This window comes from Dermacentor silvarum, chromosome 7 (genome assembly GCF_013339745.2).
Source record: "Dermacentor silvarum isolate Dsil-2018 chromosome 7, BIME_Dsil_1.4, whole genome shotgun sequence".
Taxonomy (NCBI): domain Eukaryota; kingdom Metazoa; phylum Arthropoda; class Arachnida; order Ixodida; family Ixodidae; genus Dermacentor; species Dermacentor silvarum.
Genome location: NC_051160.1, coordinates 123,580,048 through 123,594,880, shown reverse-complemented (window position 1 = coordinate 123,594,880; position 14,833 = coordinate 123,580,048). Strand labels below are relative to the sequence as shown.

The 14,833-nt window shown below is 46.6% G+C and overlaps 1 long non-coding RNA gene across 1 annotated transcript in view; it reads right to left on the bottom strand.

Annotated features, from left to right (window-relative positions):
* Nucleotides 1-13,841, bottom strand: part of LOC125946959 (uncharacterized) — a 56,675-nt gene extending 42,834 nt beyond the window's left edge. Inside the window, exons 1-2 of the long non-coding RNA XR_007468026.1 lie at nucleotides 13,752-13,841; nucleotides 13,255-13,352 (exon numbers count right to left, since the gene is read on the bottom strand). This is a non-coding gene — a long non-coding RNA (uncharacterized LOC125946959). The remainder of the gene's footprint in view (nucleotides 1-13,254; nucleotides 13,353-13,751) is intronic.
* Between the last annotated feature and the right edge of the window lie 992 nt (nucleotides 13,842-14,833).

Below are 14,833 nucleotides of genomic sequence, written 5' to 3'. Positions count from 1 at the left end.
TGCCTTTTACTTCTCCGAGTGCAGAGTCGCTTTGCTCGTCTGCTTTTTCCTTTGCCCTTTGCTTATGCGGCGGCGTCTCTCCACTCATCGGCGTGGGTATGGGCGTCGGTGGAGCTTGATTTGGTTTAGCGTGGAAGCTTGGGCGTGTTGTTTATTCATTGGAAAAAACACAGCGCAATAAAGACAGGGAAACAAGAGAGCGACACGCACACAGCGCTGACTTGCAACAGTTTATTCATGATGACATGTAGGAATAAATATATATGGCACTACCATGCGCAACATGTGACTAAGCAAAGCACTGGAGCGTCATTTCCAATTACGATAACGATAGCCACGGGCTGACAATGCACACTGGCTGTTTGTCATTCAAATGTTGTATAGCTATGCGATTTCCTGAGATAAAAGTGCAATCGAAGGTGAACTTACGCACGAGCTATCACATTTTCTGATGAAATATGCCACAGTGATTTCACGTGTAAGCTGTGAATTATGTCTAGCCAGCACTTCGCTTCTGTCAAAGTAGGGCTTACACCCGTGATCACGGCAATGAATGCCTAGATGACCCTTACCGTGTTGTACACATTGTTACGATGCTCCCTGAGACAATCATTTATGCACCTGTCGGTCTGTCCCCCGTAATTTTTTTCCACAGGAGAGAGGCATCATATACACCACGCCAGTGGTGCAGGACACTAAACCATCCCTGTGTTTTATAGTACAACCACCACGCCTGGTTTGCGAACTAAACTTGCAAAATTTCGATGGTTTTTCCGGAGCAGAAAAAAAACCCACCGCAACACCAGCGCGATGCCCTACCCTCTTCAGTTTGTGGAACACATCATGCATATACGGAAGTACTGCACGTTCTTTCTTTTCCACTGGCGGACGTGCGGACGTCCACGAGCGGACGTGCTCGATTGATTTCACCCCGCTTGATTTGCTTAAAAAGCTTTTCCGCGACGGCTGATATTCAAGCCTTCGTATGTCCGGCAGATATCAAGCGGTAAACCTGCGCATCGAAACTTCTTTGCATTGAATGCGGACATGACCTTCTGAGGGCATTGACGAGGCACATATTAACAATTCCCGTTTTGACTAATTTCGAATGTGTTGACTTGAAAGACAGAAGCGGTTTCCCGCTCCTCGGTTCAAGGGACCAGCACAAGTGTCTACTGAACAAGCACAGCTTGACGTCCAAAAACCTTAGTTATTTTCAGGCAGCTCATGCGTCAGCTCTAAAGGATTCAGGTTTTGCCTGAATGCATCTAACACTTCCCCTGCAGCCTGCTTAAACACCTCCTCTGGACATTCGATAAGAACTAAAGAATCATCTACATATGTGCACACTTTAGCAACTAAGGAGATATCAAGACAAGTCTGAATAGTGCGGTCATTTTTGCGAGGTAAATATCACTGTAGACAGGCGCAAGACATGAACCTATGCAATTTCCACTTTTTTGAATGTACTTGCTCTCTTCCCAAGAGACAAAGGTCGATCTAAGGTAAATTTTCAACAATTATAAAAACCCACTGGCCGCAATTCCTGTCTTGTTCTCGAATGCAATCGATACAAATATGTCGATGCATCCTTCTACACATTTTAGCATCTCGTCGTGTGGGAAGGAATAATACAGGTCTGTCACATCGATAGAAAAAGCCCTGAGACCCTTGTTATTTTCTTTTAAAAACTCCATTTCATCGTCCCAGTCTTTTACCAGATAAGGGTGGTCAATGGTTAGTAGGTTAAGCTTATTTTGCAGAAATATGGCAACAGATTTCTGCCAAGTCCCGTTTTCAGTTCCAATTACTCGTAGAGGGCATTCTTTCTTGTGGGTATTAGCGGTAAAAAGGAAGTCCAAGCTCAGCTTTGTTGATTTTTCGAACAACTTTGCTAGTTTGTCAAGGCTTAGGGCATTGCAAAGCCTCTTGGCTTCGGATTTTACTTAAGTGAGAGAAATACGGTCCTCTCGTAGAAAAACGAAATCAATAGCTAGAGTGGCCTTGGTATTGAAGGTACCGGAAGGCAAAACAGCAAAGCCACCTTCTTTGTCAGAAGGTAAAAGCACTAGGGACCGCGGCTTCAAGAAAGAAGCTACACTGTTTAGCCGGCAAAGCAATACGAGGTGGTTTCGCCGTAACAAAATATCTACACCTTCAGATACACACCTATTTGATTCATCTTCCTGAATGCGTTGAGCAACTTATCTGACGAGCATGAGTAGTTAATGTGGTGTTTTGCGAGGCCATATTTCTGCAAAATAAGCTTAACCTACTTACCATTGACGACCCTTATCTGGTAAGAGACTCGGACGCTGTAGTCGAGTTTTTAAAAGGAAATAACAAGGGCCTCAGGGCTTTTTCTGTCGATTTGAAAGACCTGTATTATTCCCTCCCACACGACGAGATGCTAAAATGTACAGAAGGATGCATCGACAACTTTGGGTTGATAGCATTCCAGAACGAGACCGGAATTGCGGTCAGTGGGTTTTTGGAATTGTTGACCTTTTAATTTAAATCAACCTTTGTCTCTTGGGAAGAGAGCCAGTACATTCATAAAAGTAGAATTTGCATAGGTTCATGTCTTACGCCTGTCCTCAGTGATAATTACCTAGCAAAAAAAGAAAGACGCACTATTCAGACTTGTCTTGATATCTCCTTAGTTGCTAAAGCGTGCAGATATGTAGATGAATTTTTGTTCTTATCGAATGTCCAGAGGAGGTGTTTGAGCGGGCTGCAGGGAAAGTGTTAGATTTATTCAGCCAAAACCTGCATCCGTTAGAGCTGACGCGTGATCTGGGTTCTCGAGGCAAAAGTCGCCGTTCCAGGTGGGAGTCGGAGCGCTTACTCCTAGGCCTTGCGTATCAGCCGCCCGAGAGCCTCCACTCCCGCATTACCGGAATTTAGATATAGTGCCGAGTATGTAATGTGGCCCACAATCAGAGCCTGTACTAGTGAGATCAGTCACTATTCCTTGAGTCCTCTCTTCCTGGTGGTATTTAGTGGCATCAAGCGCAAGATCTGCGTGGTCGTACGTTGTTGTTTCTGTAAGGCGTATCCTGCACCTCCGTCTTTTTGTAAGTGTATGCCGGTGTACGAAGTTCATCGTAAAAATAAAACCACCTTAGGGTGGTTTTATTTTTACCACCTCTAGGACCTATTCGCAGGTCTATGGTTGTTGCCAGGGCTGTTGATCGTCCTCGTGAGCGCTTCTCGATTGTGAGGCGCTCCCACTTCTCCGGCGTGCATTGCAGTCTTCCTGCCTACGCTTATTTTTCTACGACGTCTACTGCCTCTTGTGAGGCCTCTTGATCTCTTATGGACCCTATGACCGTCCATATCGTGATGGCGTATGCATGCAAGGCATGTCTGATCTCCGGTTTTTTTCTCGAGTTTGGCAGGGAGATTCGTTATGGCCACGTTGAAAAGTATCCTTGAAAATGTCGGCGACGGCAGTGCTCCTTGTGGTGTTACTCCATTCGGTGTACTTGCTGCGACCTCACATTTCGCAGGGCCTGTTGTGGCTGTACGATCTGTGAGGAAACCCCTGACGTAGTCGCAAGTTCGTAGGCCGCATTTCTTATCACAGACAGGCTAGGATGGCTTCGTGCCCCATGTTGTCAAAGGCCCCCTTTATGTCTACTGCAAGAATTGTTTTTCTGGCAGCACAGCGTGGCTGAACTCAGTGCTCCCTCTTTGAGCTGCAAAAACACGTCTTGCGTTGACAAGTTGAGCCGAAAACCAAACGTCGTTACAGAAACATTTCGAAGAACGTCAACTGATGCCGAAGTCATGATAGATAGTTCTACAAAACAGGGAGGACATAAGAGTGAACAGAGCGCTCTGTTCAATCTTCAGACGCAAAGCTCGTCTGGCCGACCTATCTGTTTTTCTCACAATTATTCTCTCGTTCTTTCTGTTGACTCATTTGTCCCCTCTGTTTTTCTGCAATAATTTTCAAAACTTTAGCTGTGTTTGACCAGCAAGCCTGATCCTTCACCCCCCAGAAAACAGTATGACGACCATGGCGTGAAAATGCCATCACGACAAAAATCGGATGCCTAAGCTGGAAAAAAGGTGATGAATGTCCATTATAGCACCAAGACAACTGACAAATACGTTCAGTAGTCTAAGCTAGTGCACAACTTGGGTGACATGGCAGGAACACGGTTAGAAAGAGATATCGAAAGGTGCGTTAGCTATCCCAAGAATACCTTCATCCTAAGAATACCTAATGATAAAAGGCAAAATTATATCTAGAAGAACGAGGCCAACCTGGACATGGTAAAAGTAAAAGCAGACGAATTCAAGGTGGCACTCACAAATAAATATGCAGCTTTAAAACAGGACGATGAAGATAACAAAGAGGTAATGAATGAAACCGGAACTAGGCTGATTTCAGAAGTATCAATTGAAGTGGGCCGTAAAGCGCCAAAACAACCAGCAGGTAAGCTCTCCCAAGTCACAAAGAACCTAATAAAGACATGACAAAGCATAGAAGTACCTAACTCAAGAGATAAGATAGAATTCGCTGAACGGTCAAAGCTGATAGCCATCAAGAAAGTAAGCTATATTCCAAATTATCACTTCGGAAACATGGAAGAAGCGGTAAACAATGGCGATAGCATGAAAAGGGTGAGAAGAAAAATTTGGACAGGACAGACCAAGATGCACGTAGTGAAAGATTAGCGGAGTAATGTCACCAGTGCTTTCAGTGATATAGTAAATGCAGCAGAAGAATACTATACTGGCCTATACAGTACCCAGATCAGCAACGAAGCCTTCATTGGAAGTAGTAATGAAGAGAATACAGAGGCTCATTTTTAACTAGCGGAAATAAACTGATTTTACTGCTTGCTTTTATTACGAGTTGCTTATAATAATAAAAAAAACTGTGGCTCCAATCCACGCTGTGAAGTTAGTTGGACAGCGAAGATGTAAACGACACTCACAACGATTATCCATGGTGACGTCACTTGAATTCACCTCACGTGGCTCTACAAAGAGTGAAACCAGACAAGTGAAATGTACTTAACCACGCCTTTTGTTACTTTACAACGAAATTATATTCACTTTGTTCTTCTGGCGTCTTTACTTTCCTCATGGTAGCCTGAAATGTACTGAATGGGTTGCTAGACCGTGGTGACGTCCCTATGTGATTTCTATGGTGTTGGATACTTTTCCACTCGGAGCAGCTTACGCAACAGTAATCTTTACCGGAATACACACGCTACAGAAGGACGCGGGGAGGGTTTTGAATGACGTCAAAGCCTTTCGAAGCAGCTGCAAACCTAATCTTCACCGGAACACGTTGCAGGATGTTCCCTTTATTCACACGCTCCTTATCATCCTTCATCTGGTTTTAATGCTTGTTTTGTGGTTTTTCTTTTGAAAACGAGTGCTCAGCTGTATGCTTGATTTCAAAGGAAATATGCTGTTTCTATTCAATTTTTAGCCTGCCGTTTTTGCTTACGCCGACACGAAATTTCCTTTGGCTGGTAGAGGTATACCGCTTCGCTGAAAATATTACTAAAATTGAGCATATTGGTTTTATGACTTTGCTCGGACGACAGCTTCACCGTAGACAATGTGTGATTGCTATTCAGAGTACGTGTCATAAATTATATGGTCAAAATTATTTCAGCAGTGAAGGCATAGAGTTAAATGGAAAATGAGACATCCACCCAATCGTAGCAATTGCTACAAAGGAAACCCATACGGGTTCCTCGAAAGAATAGTCTCGCAGTTGAAAAAAATTCGTCCTGGTCCGGGACTTGAAACCGGGACCACCGCCTTTCCGGGGCAGCCGCTCTACCATCTGAGCTAACCAGGCGGCTAGCAGATCGCAGGGCGAAGTTGAATTTATCGACAACTCGAAGCGGATTTCCGCTGAACTATTACGTCAGGCATACAGTTGATAACCAACAGCAAGGGCGCCGCCATGTTCTTACCCTATGGAGCAGCGCAGGAGGGGACGACGAGATGCGATTCAGACGAGACGGGCAATCAACGCGATCCCAACCCTCCCTGAGTGTGGTGGCCCCATTTAGTTCAGGCGCCTGCAAAGGCATCCTTTCAGCCGACGTAAATTTTACATTCATGTTTTTTTTTTTACTTCGAGGCTATATGTCTCAGAAACCCACGCAGATTTCCTTCGTAGCTTTTTGCTACAAGTCTCCCGCATCCACTTTCATTAAATATTTTCATGAACTATTTCGTAAACATTCCTCTACTTTGCTGGCTGCAGCAGAAGTTATTTACCATCTTCAGTCTACCGCTATAACAATCGCACTTAGCTCGAACTCTCTGCTACTGCGAGCAGGTTTTTCAATAATGACAAATTTGTCAAGACGTTTATGACACAGCTGTCCACTTACCAAGGTTTCGTGAGCTGCCTAGTTCACTTACTGCAGAATGAACCGTAGCGAGGCTATGTACACAAGCCGGTGAAAGGGAGCCAACTGCGAGGGCCCCGTTTGCGTTTGTCGCTAACTGTACTGGATTATTCCAGTGCAATGTGTTCGTCTATTTATAATGCGCGGTGATGTTGCTGCCTCGGTGACGTTACAAGAGTAGTCACACCTGTGCAATGCACTGCTCTCTATTCATCTTAGTGATTGATTTTAGGCCCCTTTACAGCCACATTTAACCACCATTCTTAACTAATTTCTTAATCTGTTAAACCATTCATTGACTACTCATCACTACGTACATGGCGCTCTTTGGCCATATCTGGCCCTTGCGCCAATAAAAACTACACATCAATCAAATTTTACATTCAAATTTTAGAAATAATTATGTGACCTTTCAGCAAAATACATGGCATGAAGTTCAAACGCTTTCCATGCCGATGGGCTACGTGTGGTTCCTTGTTCTTGGGTAATATTGTTATTATTCCTAACGCCACAATAACTAGGCGTAGCAACATGGAGGTGCCTTTGCGGCTGCCAATATTTGTGGCCAGCTTTTTCTCTTGAGTGAGTATACTAACTCTATGAGTGCAGGAGTTCGAAAGAAAATATATTCCTTCAATTTCGCGACATATATGTCACGTCAAACGCAAAAAATTGTTAGGCAAGAAAATCAAGAAAGCATCGGGCTGTTAATCATTAGTCTTCACAAGTTTTTAACATATTAATATGTTGAAAAGGAAAATAACCTACTCAAAACAACACTTTTTCGCCGCCCCCTTTCGAGCGTAATCAGATGTTCACAGGGACTCAGACTATTCATAAGTTGTACCTGCTATACTACAAAGGCTGATACACGGAAAAGAAACAAGGCGTACGAATTCAAGAACTACTTCTAGTCGATTTTCCCAGGGAAGGACTTAACTGGGACTTCGTCGTCAATGTTACACGATGAACAGAAAGTACACTCAATATCGCGATCTTATCGCGCAGCTACAAAGGAAACCCGAATTTTTTTTTCAGAACGCAAGCCTGGTGGTTGAAGGATGATTCGTGTGAGTCCGTTAGCAATGTTTTTTTTTTTTTTTTACTTCGAGGCTATATGTCTCAGAAACCCACGCAGATTTCCTTCGTAGCTTTTTGCTACAAGTCTCCCGCATCCACTTTCATTAAATATTTTCATGAACTATTTCGTAAACATTCCTCTACTTTGCTGGCTGCAGCAGAAGTTATTTACCATCTTCAGTCTACCGTATAACAATCGCACTTAGCTCGAACTCTCTGCTACTGCGAGCAGGTTTTTCAATAATGACAAAATTTGTCAAGACGTTTATGACACAGCTGTCCACTTACCAAGGTTTCGTGAGCTGCCTAGTTCACTTACTGCAGAATGAACCGTAGCGAGGCTATGTACACAAGCCGGTGAAAGGGAGCCAACTGCGAGGGCCCCGTTTGCGTTTGTCGCTAACTGTACTGGATTATTCCAGTGCAATGTGTTCGTCTCTTTATAATGCGCGGTGATGCTGCTGCCTCGGTGACGTTACAAGAGTAGTCACACCTGTGCAATGCACTGCTCTCTATTCATTTTTTTGAGTGCCGGCCGAAGCTCCTTAATAACATTCCTCAGTATTGTTTCTGTTTTCTGCGGGGGTTTCGAGTTCATTCTGAGGCTGACATTGCCGTCAGCGGTGCAGCATGCTTTCTGCTCATTTGCATAAGGTTCGCAATGATGAAAACAACCACAACATCAAACATGAGTTAAGCGATTGAGCTCCTTACGAAAGATGCATTTCTTCAAAAGCCTGTCAATTATACCAAGATGGGTAAGGCATGCATCACGGAGAGCATCTCCGATTATGCAATTGATCAAGTGGTGCGATCATTTCCGTGTATGAATTCATTCTCCAGTGACGATGACATTGATTAGGAAAGTAGCCAGCCCGAAATGCGACCTTCCACGGTCGCGATCGCGTTTGCCTCAACTATCATCACACCCTCGGCCAGGCATTCTGTGCATATCTGGATCAAGACTTAGAACCATTACGACAGCTTGAAAAGCTTTAGGTGCCATTATTGTACCTAAGGTAATGAAACAGACGTCATTAACTGATTTCTACCAGTTAATGCAGCATGCTTTTTTCACCTATAAAGTGTCACTTCTGCACCTTGTTTCAATATTTATCGGGAATACTGATGGCAATCCTAATTTGTAACGAATTTCTTATATAACGAAGACAGTTTTGACAATGAATATGTGCGTGATATCTGCGTTCAAGCATGTTCGATATTCCAGAAATAAATATGTCGTCGGTTTAGCCATAGGCAAACCTCCAAGAAAAATAGCTGTTGTACATAGTTCGTAAATGAACGGTTTTTTTGAAACTGTATACAGAGATATTAAGTTCATAGCATCACATTATACTTGGTAAACCGATCCATGACGGCCAGATCCCTTTGAAGAGCACAGCGGCGAAAAGTAAAATTCAGTGCAGAATATTGCTGAAATGCCTTTCTCATCGAACTATAGAACTATATTATCCCTACAAACCTGCCGAAAACTTCTGTAGCAGATTGTTTTTTTTTACATCTAGTGCGCGCACAGCGTGCTGAGCACGAGCACGAGCACAACCCGAGGGACGTCGACGAGACAGCTGCGGAAGAAGACGACAACGCTTGAGCCAATGCTGATGATGATAGTTTTCTGTAGACAGGTGACGGACAGACGCTTTTTCGTTTCACCTAGCCAATGAAAGCTTCGCTTTAAAAGCAGTGTGTGCGACTTCGGCAACAGGGGCCGCGTCTCCGCGACAGCGTCTCAAAACCCTAGCTTTCACGAGGGAGGAATGCGAAACTGTCACCTCTCAGGGTGGCACAACCTGACAAGGTCATCGAGACTTCGAAACAAATTCAGCTGCTGCCCGATACTCATCGATATCACGAGGTCATAGACATTGTTGCGGGGACGGCGCGTTCACGCTGAACGCATTCAGTGCCATCTGCCTGTAAGGCAACGGCGGTCGATGTGGCTGGGCTTTATGGAATGATAGCTGAGGCGGCGGTGGTCGAGTCGCGTCTTCCTTGGGTATGCGGCGACTGGCAGGTTTTTGGTGGCGGCGGCTGACGGTGGAGTTGTGGCGTTACGGCGCCCTGGCGTGGGCGCAGGGGTAGAAATTGACGACTGGCGTCTGTGACCTAACTCATCGCTCCCGGATAGGGCTGCACTTCAGGAACTTCCAGTGACTGCTGAATATCTTCTTTGATGATGTTCGTGATCCAGTCCACATGAGGCTGCGACCTTGAGAGCAGCTTCCGTAGCTCCTATCAAACGATGGCTCTGATGGTCTCGCGCAAGCCGTCGGTCTTTAGTGCGTGAACTTCGGCCCCGTTTTCCTTCAGTGTACGGTGGTTGCATTTCCTGATGGACTTGTCAAGCGCCTTATCAATCAATGTGGTCTTCGAAACAATTTCGCTGAGTGTATTCAGTGCACTTGTGCACCACCCGAGGAGCCCGTAACCAGTTTTAGATTAGCGCAAACTTTAGGCGTTCCAAAAGTACCAATTCATTGCTCTTTCGGTTAGAACATTTATTACTGTATTTACATAATTACTTGTCTAATTATTACACGGAGTCATTTTCAATTGTATGCCTCTGTAGTGAAACCATCCCAGAGGGGCACATTTATACATTTTAAGGAACTATAAAATCATCTTGTTAATAGTATCATTCTGGGCCCTTGTTATTCGTTTACATTAACTCTCAGCTTTCCACAAAGAACACGCACGTAAAACTGCGTTGTCGAACCAGGTTGTTTTACTCAAGCGCATCACACACATTGCTGCAGAACCCCGAATTCAGTATGCGAATAGATAGCCTTAAATACGATTATTTATATCAGATACCAAATAAATTGCGGAAAAATATATGCAGATCCCACCCACTGTGGGAATCGATGTAAGCGAATCCTTCGGTGATGTTTGCGTTCGTTGACGGTATTTGTCGGTGATGTTGACGCTCACGACAGTCGGGATGTGATATTAAATGTTACCTTGCCTGCACCACTTGTGTTTGTCCACGTAGTACACAGAACACAAAGAGCCGTGTCATTAATTCACTCATTCCTTGACTGAAGAGAGCCGCAAGGAGTAATGCTTTCTGACGACGCAGTTTCTTTCTCCAGTGTCATTTTAGGTGAACTGCCACGAGCGCAGAGGCGTAAGATCAATGACCCGTTTCCTGACTGCGTCGGTACGGAATCCTGCTGTGCCCTTTCCCTGCCTCCTCTCTCCTCTCCACTCTCTCTTTACATTCTGCCTACTTCCTCCCTGGACTGTAGTTGTTGGGCGTGAGAGGCACGTGCTTTTGCTGGAGGTCACACCTAATTACGACGTAAACAGGGCATTGTTGCGTCCCCCTGGGCAGATAGAGAGGTTTGAGGAAGAAAAACAAGATTAAGGAGATGTATACAAAAATGCTAGAATGAGAAACATGTATAGCATACCTAATTAAAGCAAGCATGCTAGGTGACTGTTTGTCACCATCCCGTTTCAAAGGGAATGACGACTTCAATACCCGGACAAGTTGCATGGTTCCAAGCGCGCCGGAAACTTGCAGCGTGGTCGAGTGTAATACGAAGTGAGGTTGGCCGCGGGTGCTCGCAAGGCGGGCGCTGGATGAGAAGACGAGGAGGAAGATAATAGAACAGCTGCTCAAGGCACGGGCTGTCTGTGTGTCTCCTTTAGTCCCTTACAATGGCGCAGTTTCCAACAAGCATGCCTGAAGGCGTTCCAGCCTTAAGTGCCTCCTCGCAGTTATTCGGCGTACCGGGTCCCTCCTGTCCAGGAACGCTGCCCACGCTTCCTCGGTTATGGAGCCGGCCACCCTACCACCGTCGCAAGCACTTAACGCACCATCCGGGGACGGTATCCAAGCCTCCTCGGGGGCTCCAGCGCAGGACTCTACCAGTGATCTCGTCCAAGCCATCGGCAAGCTGAGACACCAGCTCGACCTTATGACGAACACCTCTGCATCCGTTGGCGGCTGCGCCGTTCCACCTTTCACTGAGACAGTGCTTCGAACCCCCCACCCCGTCTTGGACCTGCCCTGCCTGGGAACACCGTACACGCTTCCCTTGGCGATAGTATCACCCTAGGTACTACATCGACTCCTCAGCCCCCAAGGTATGCCGTTGATGCTTCCTTGGTGGTAGAACCAGCTGCCGTGTCTACCACAATGACCGCACTGTCTGTGGACACCGGTCCTGCTTCCTCGGGCAGCTGGGCATGCAGCCTGGCGGAGATGAGACGCTACGACTTCCAGCAGCCAGCTTTCGTACAAATACCACCGTTTCGCAGCTTTCAAAATGACGCCAGGTTTTGGGTTAACGCAATCAATGCCTTGGGTGATCGTCATGCTTGGCTGGACCAAAATGATGGCTGGTTGCGGCAAAACGACTTTGCGGTGCTGCCAAGGCTTAGGACAACTACGAACGCATCACGCAGGGGACCTGGCTTGAATAGAATGCAGCTCTGATAGCTGCTTTCGGCCAGCTTCCTTATGCCTGCACGTCCCCTACATCTCCGAGCATCAGCTGCGGCTCGTCATCGTCGAAGATCGCGGCCGACAACCATCGATTCAGCAACAGCGGCAGCGAGTCGCGCCCTCAGCCGGCACCGCATCAGTCACAGGCCTTCGGTTCAAGCAGCCCCTTGTCGGTGTTCTCCACCATCCATAACGAAACAGGCAGCAAGGCTTCCAATGCAGTGGATAAAGCTGCATCCAGAGCTGCGTCGGCAGCAGAGCCATGCGGCGACGACGGGGGCAATGCGCAGTACTGCGACCCTTGGGACACGGACGCAGCCGCTGTGGCGTTGCTGCTGCTGAGGGCCGAGGAGCAGAGCAACAACAGCTCCACTCAACCACACGCCACCCCGGCCGCAACCTGGACGCCGTCCATCAAAGAGATGGCCCGTCAGCGGCACACCCTACGAGACGGCGTTAGACTTACGTCTGAAGTAGCGAGATGACCAGGGCTTGGACCGAATGGCCCAGAGTCCTGTAAGCATCCTACCTGGTCTGCAGCAGCAGCCACGTGCAGGCCCCCTTCAGCCGGGGCCGTCGTTGTTCTCCTCTTCGCGAGTGTCAGTTACACAAGGTCGCAAGGGAAGCATCACACGAACCTTCACTGCAGGATGCCTGTTGCCTGAAGCCACTACCACACCAGGGGAGCAGTAGCAGCACTACGGCATCTTCTAGTGTTCAGCAGCAACAAGCCCCAACACCTTGTGGTTCCAGCAGCAGGGGCGGTGGCAATCCTCCAGTTCCGATTCCTGCTACCAGAGATCATGGTTTGGCGTTCAAGCAATTGTCAGCGGCCATTTATCAGAGCCATCCATTACCACGGTCGCCTATTTCTGAGAAACCCCCTGCTGCACCTGTAGGCGCTGTCGCTGTTAAGCGTAGCATCCACGCAGGTGTCAAGGTGCTCCCTTCAGAGTCAGTGCGGCGCCCAAGACATAGTGGCCACCGCACCGAAGCGCCGCTTCAGAATGGCTCCGACTGTGCCCTTCAGCGCATCACTATCCGTGGACAGCCTCTCGAACTACCACAGGAATGTGGTAGTTCTCGAAAAACTGAGGAGAAGCGGAGGAGACTGGTAGCAGACGCAACACTCACAGTAATCAACGGAGCACCCTTTAAGGGAATCTGCTCAAGTTTGGGTGTATTTTACAACGCTAAGCAGCGGGATAATCGTCGGCGTGACGCGCGACCTGCGCCAACAGCCAGTGCCGCCCGCCAGAGAAGCTGGTTGCACGCTGGACAGCTCACAAATGACAACTTCAATACCTGGACAAATTGCATGGTTCCAAGCGCGCCGGAAACTTGCAGCGTGGCCGAGTGCAAAGACGAAGTCAGAGTGGCCGCGAGCGCTTGCAGGGCAGGCGCTGGAAGAGAAGCAGAGAAGGAATATAATAGAACAGCTGGCCAGTGTTGTCTTTTCACAACAAGACAACAAAAATATTTGCTTCAAATTTTAAGATGCTAAAGCATGAAAATTGTTATTAAGAATTAGTATTCATTTATTATCGCATGCTTAAGTAAGAACATCCCATTTAAATATCCATCATTTTTCTTCCCACTGCCGCCCGATTCATGGCCAATCCCCCGTAGTGGGTTGTGCTATTTCTATAGGCACCAAACGAAACCAAACCCAGGAACGGGTGCTGGCTCGGTGTCTCCTTTATTCCCTTACAATATATATATATATATATATATATATATATATCAAATAGAATGTAATTATCTTTTAAATATAACATTTCATATTATATTATTATACACACATGGAGAGCAGCAAAAGGTCAGCGCGCTGACTGTAGACAATGAACCGCACAAGTTGGAAAGAAATTTCACTGACGCGCAACGGAAGCGGCATCGTGCTACGACCTTGTAGCGGTGTGTGCGCATGCCGTTTCATAAGAGTACAGCCGGTGCCACCTGCAGCGCGACAGAGAGGCGCCATGATTCCTCGTTTGTGGCATGCTGACGTCGAGAGCTATAGAGCGAACGACGAACTTTAGAACAACTGCTCAGTTCGACTGTTGTTCCGCCAGACGACCTCATTTGGGTTTGATATGAAGATATATGACCAACACATACCGTTTTGTACGTTCGTGCCACTCAAGCATGTGACATAGAGGTAGTATAGCAAGTGAGAGACCTGCACTTTAGGAGAAGTATTCTGCACACTGCTTCATATTTCGTTCTGAAGGGCGCAAGGTCATCTACATGCGTAAAAGGTCCAATTTATTGCTTTAGCATGTTGAAACTTATTGCTATCGTGAACAAGAATGCTCAAACATAACAGCTACATGCGAAGAGCAAAGAACACGAGGAGTGAGGACAGCTTTGCGTTAGGACATATTCGATATAGAGGATGATCATTTTTAACTTTATCATTAGTAGCTTATCGTGCCATTTATCACGCCTTGTGACAAGCGTGCCACGTAGCGTCGATACGTGCAAGCTTTGCCTTGCAGTTGGGTTGTATTCCGCCAGGTGTCGTGACATGTAGCAGTCACATGTAGCAGTTGCATGCTGAATGTAGTTGGATTGATTAACTCAAGCAGGATACGTTACTATGTGTAACTGCGCCGTTATAATGAGGATGTCAATAAATCGTCATTATCGGGAGCTTCAGAAGGCATTGTGGCGTCCCCCAGGTTGCGGCAGCCCCGATTCACCGTAACGTCGTTGACTTCGCATATCTCCTCTTCCATGACCGTACTGTGAGCTCTCAACCACTCCCAGACGCGGCGTGCAAGGCAGCAGCAACAGCAACGGAAAAGTCGTAGGAAGAGGCAAAGGAAGCTTCATTTTAGATTAGGCGCAACTTTTCTCTCTTACGTGAGCATAGTGCTGAACA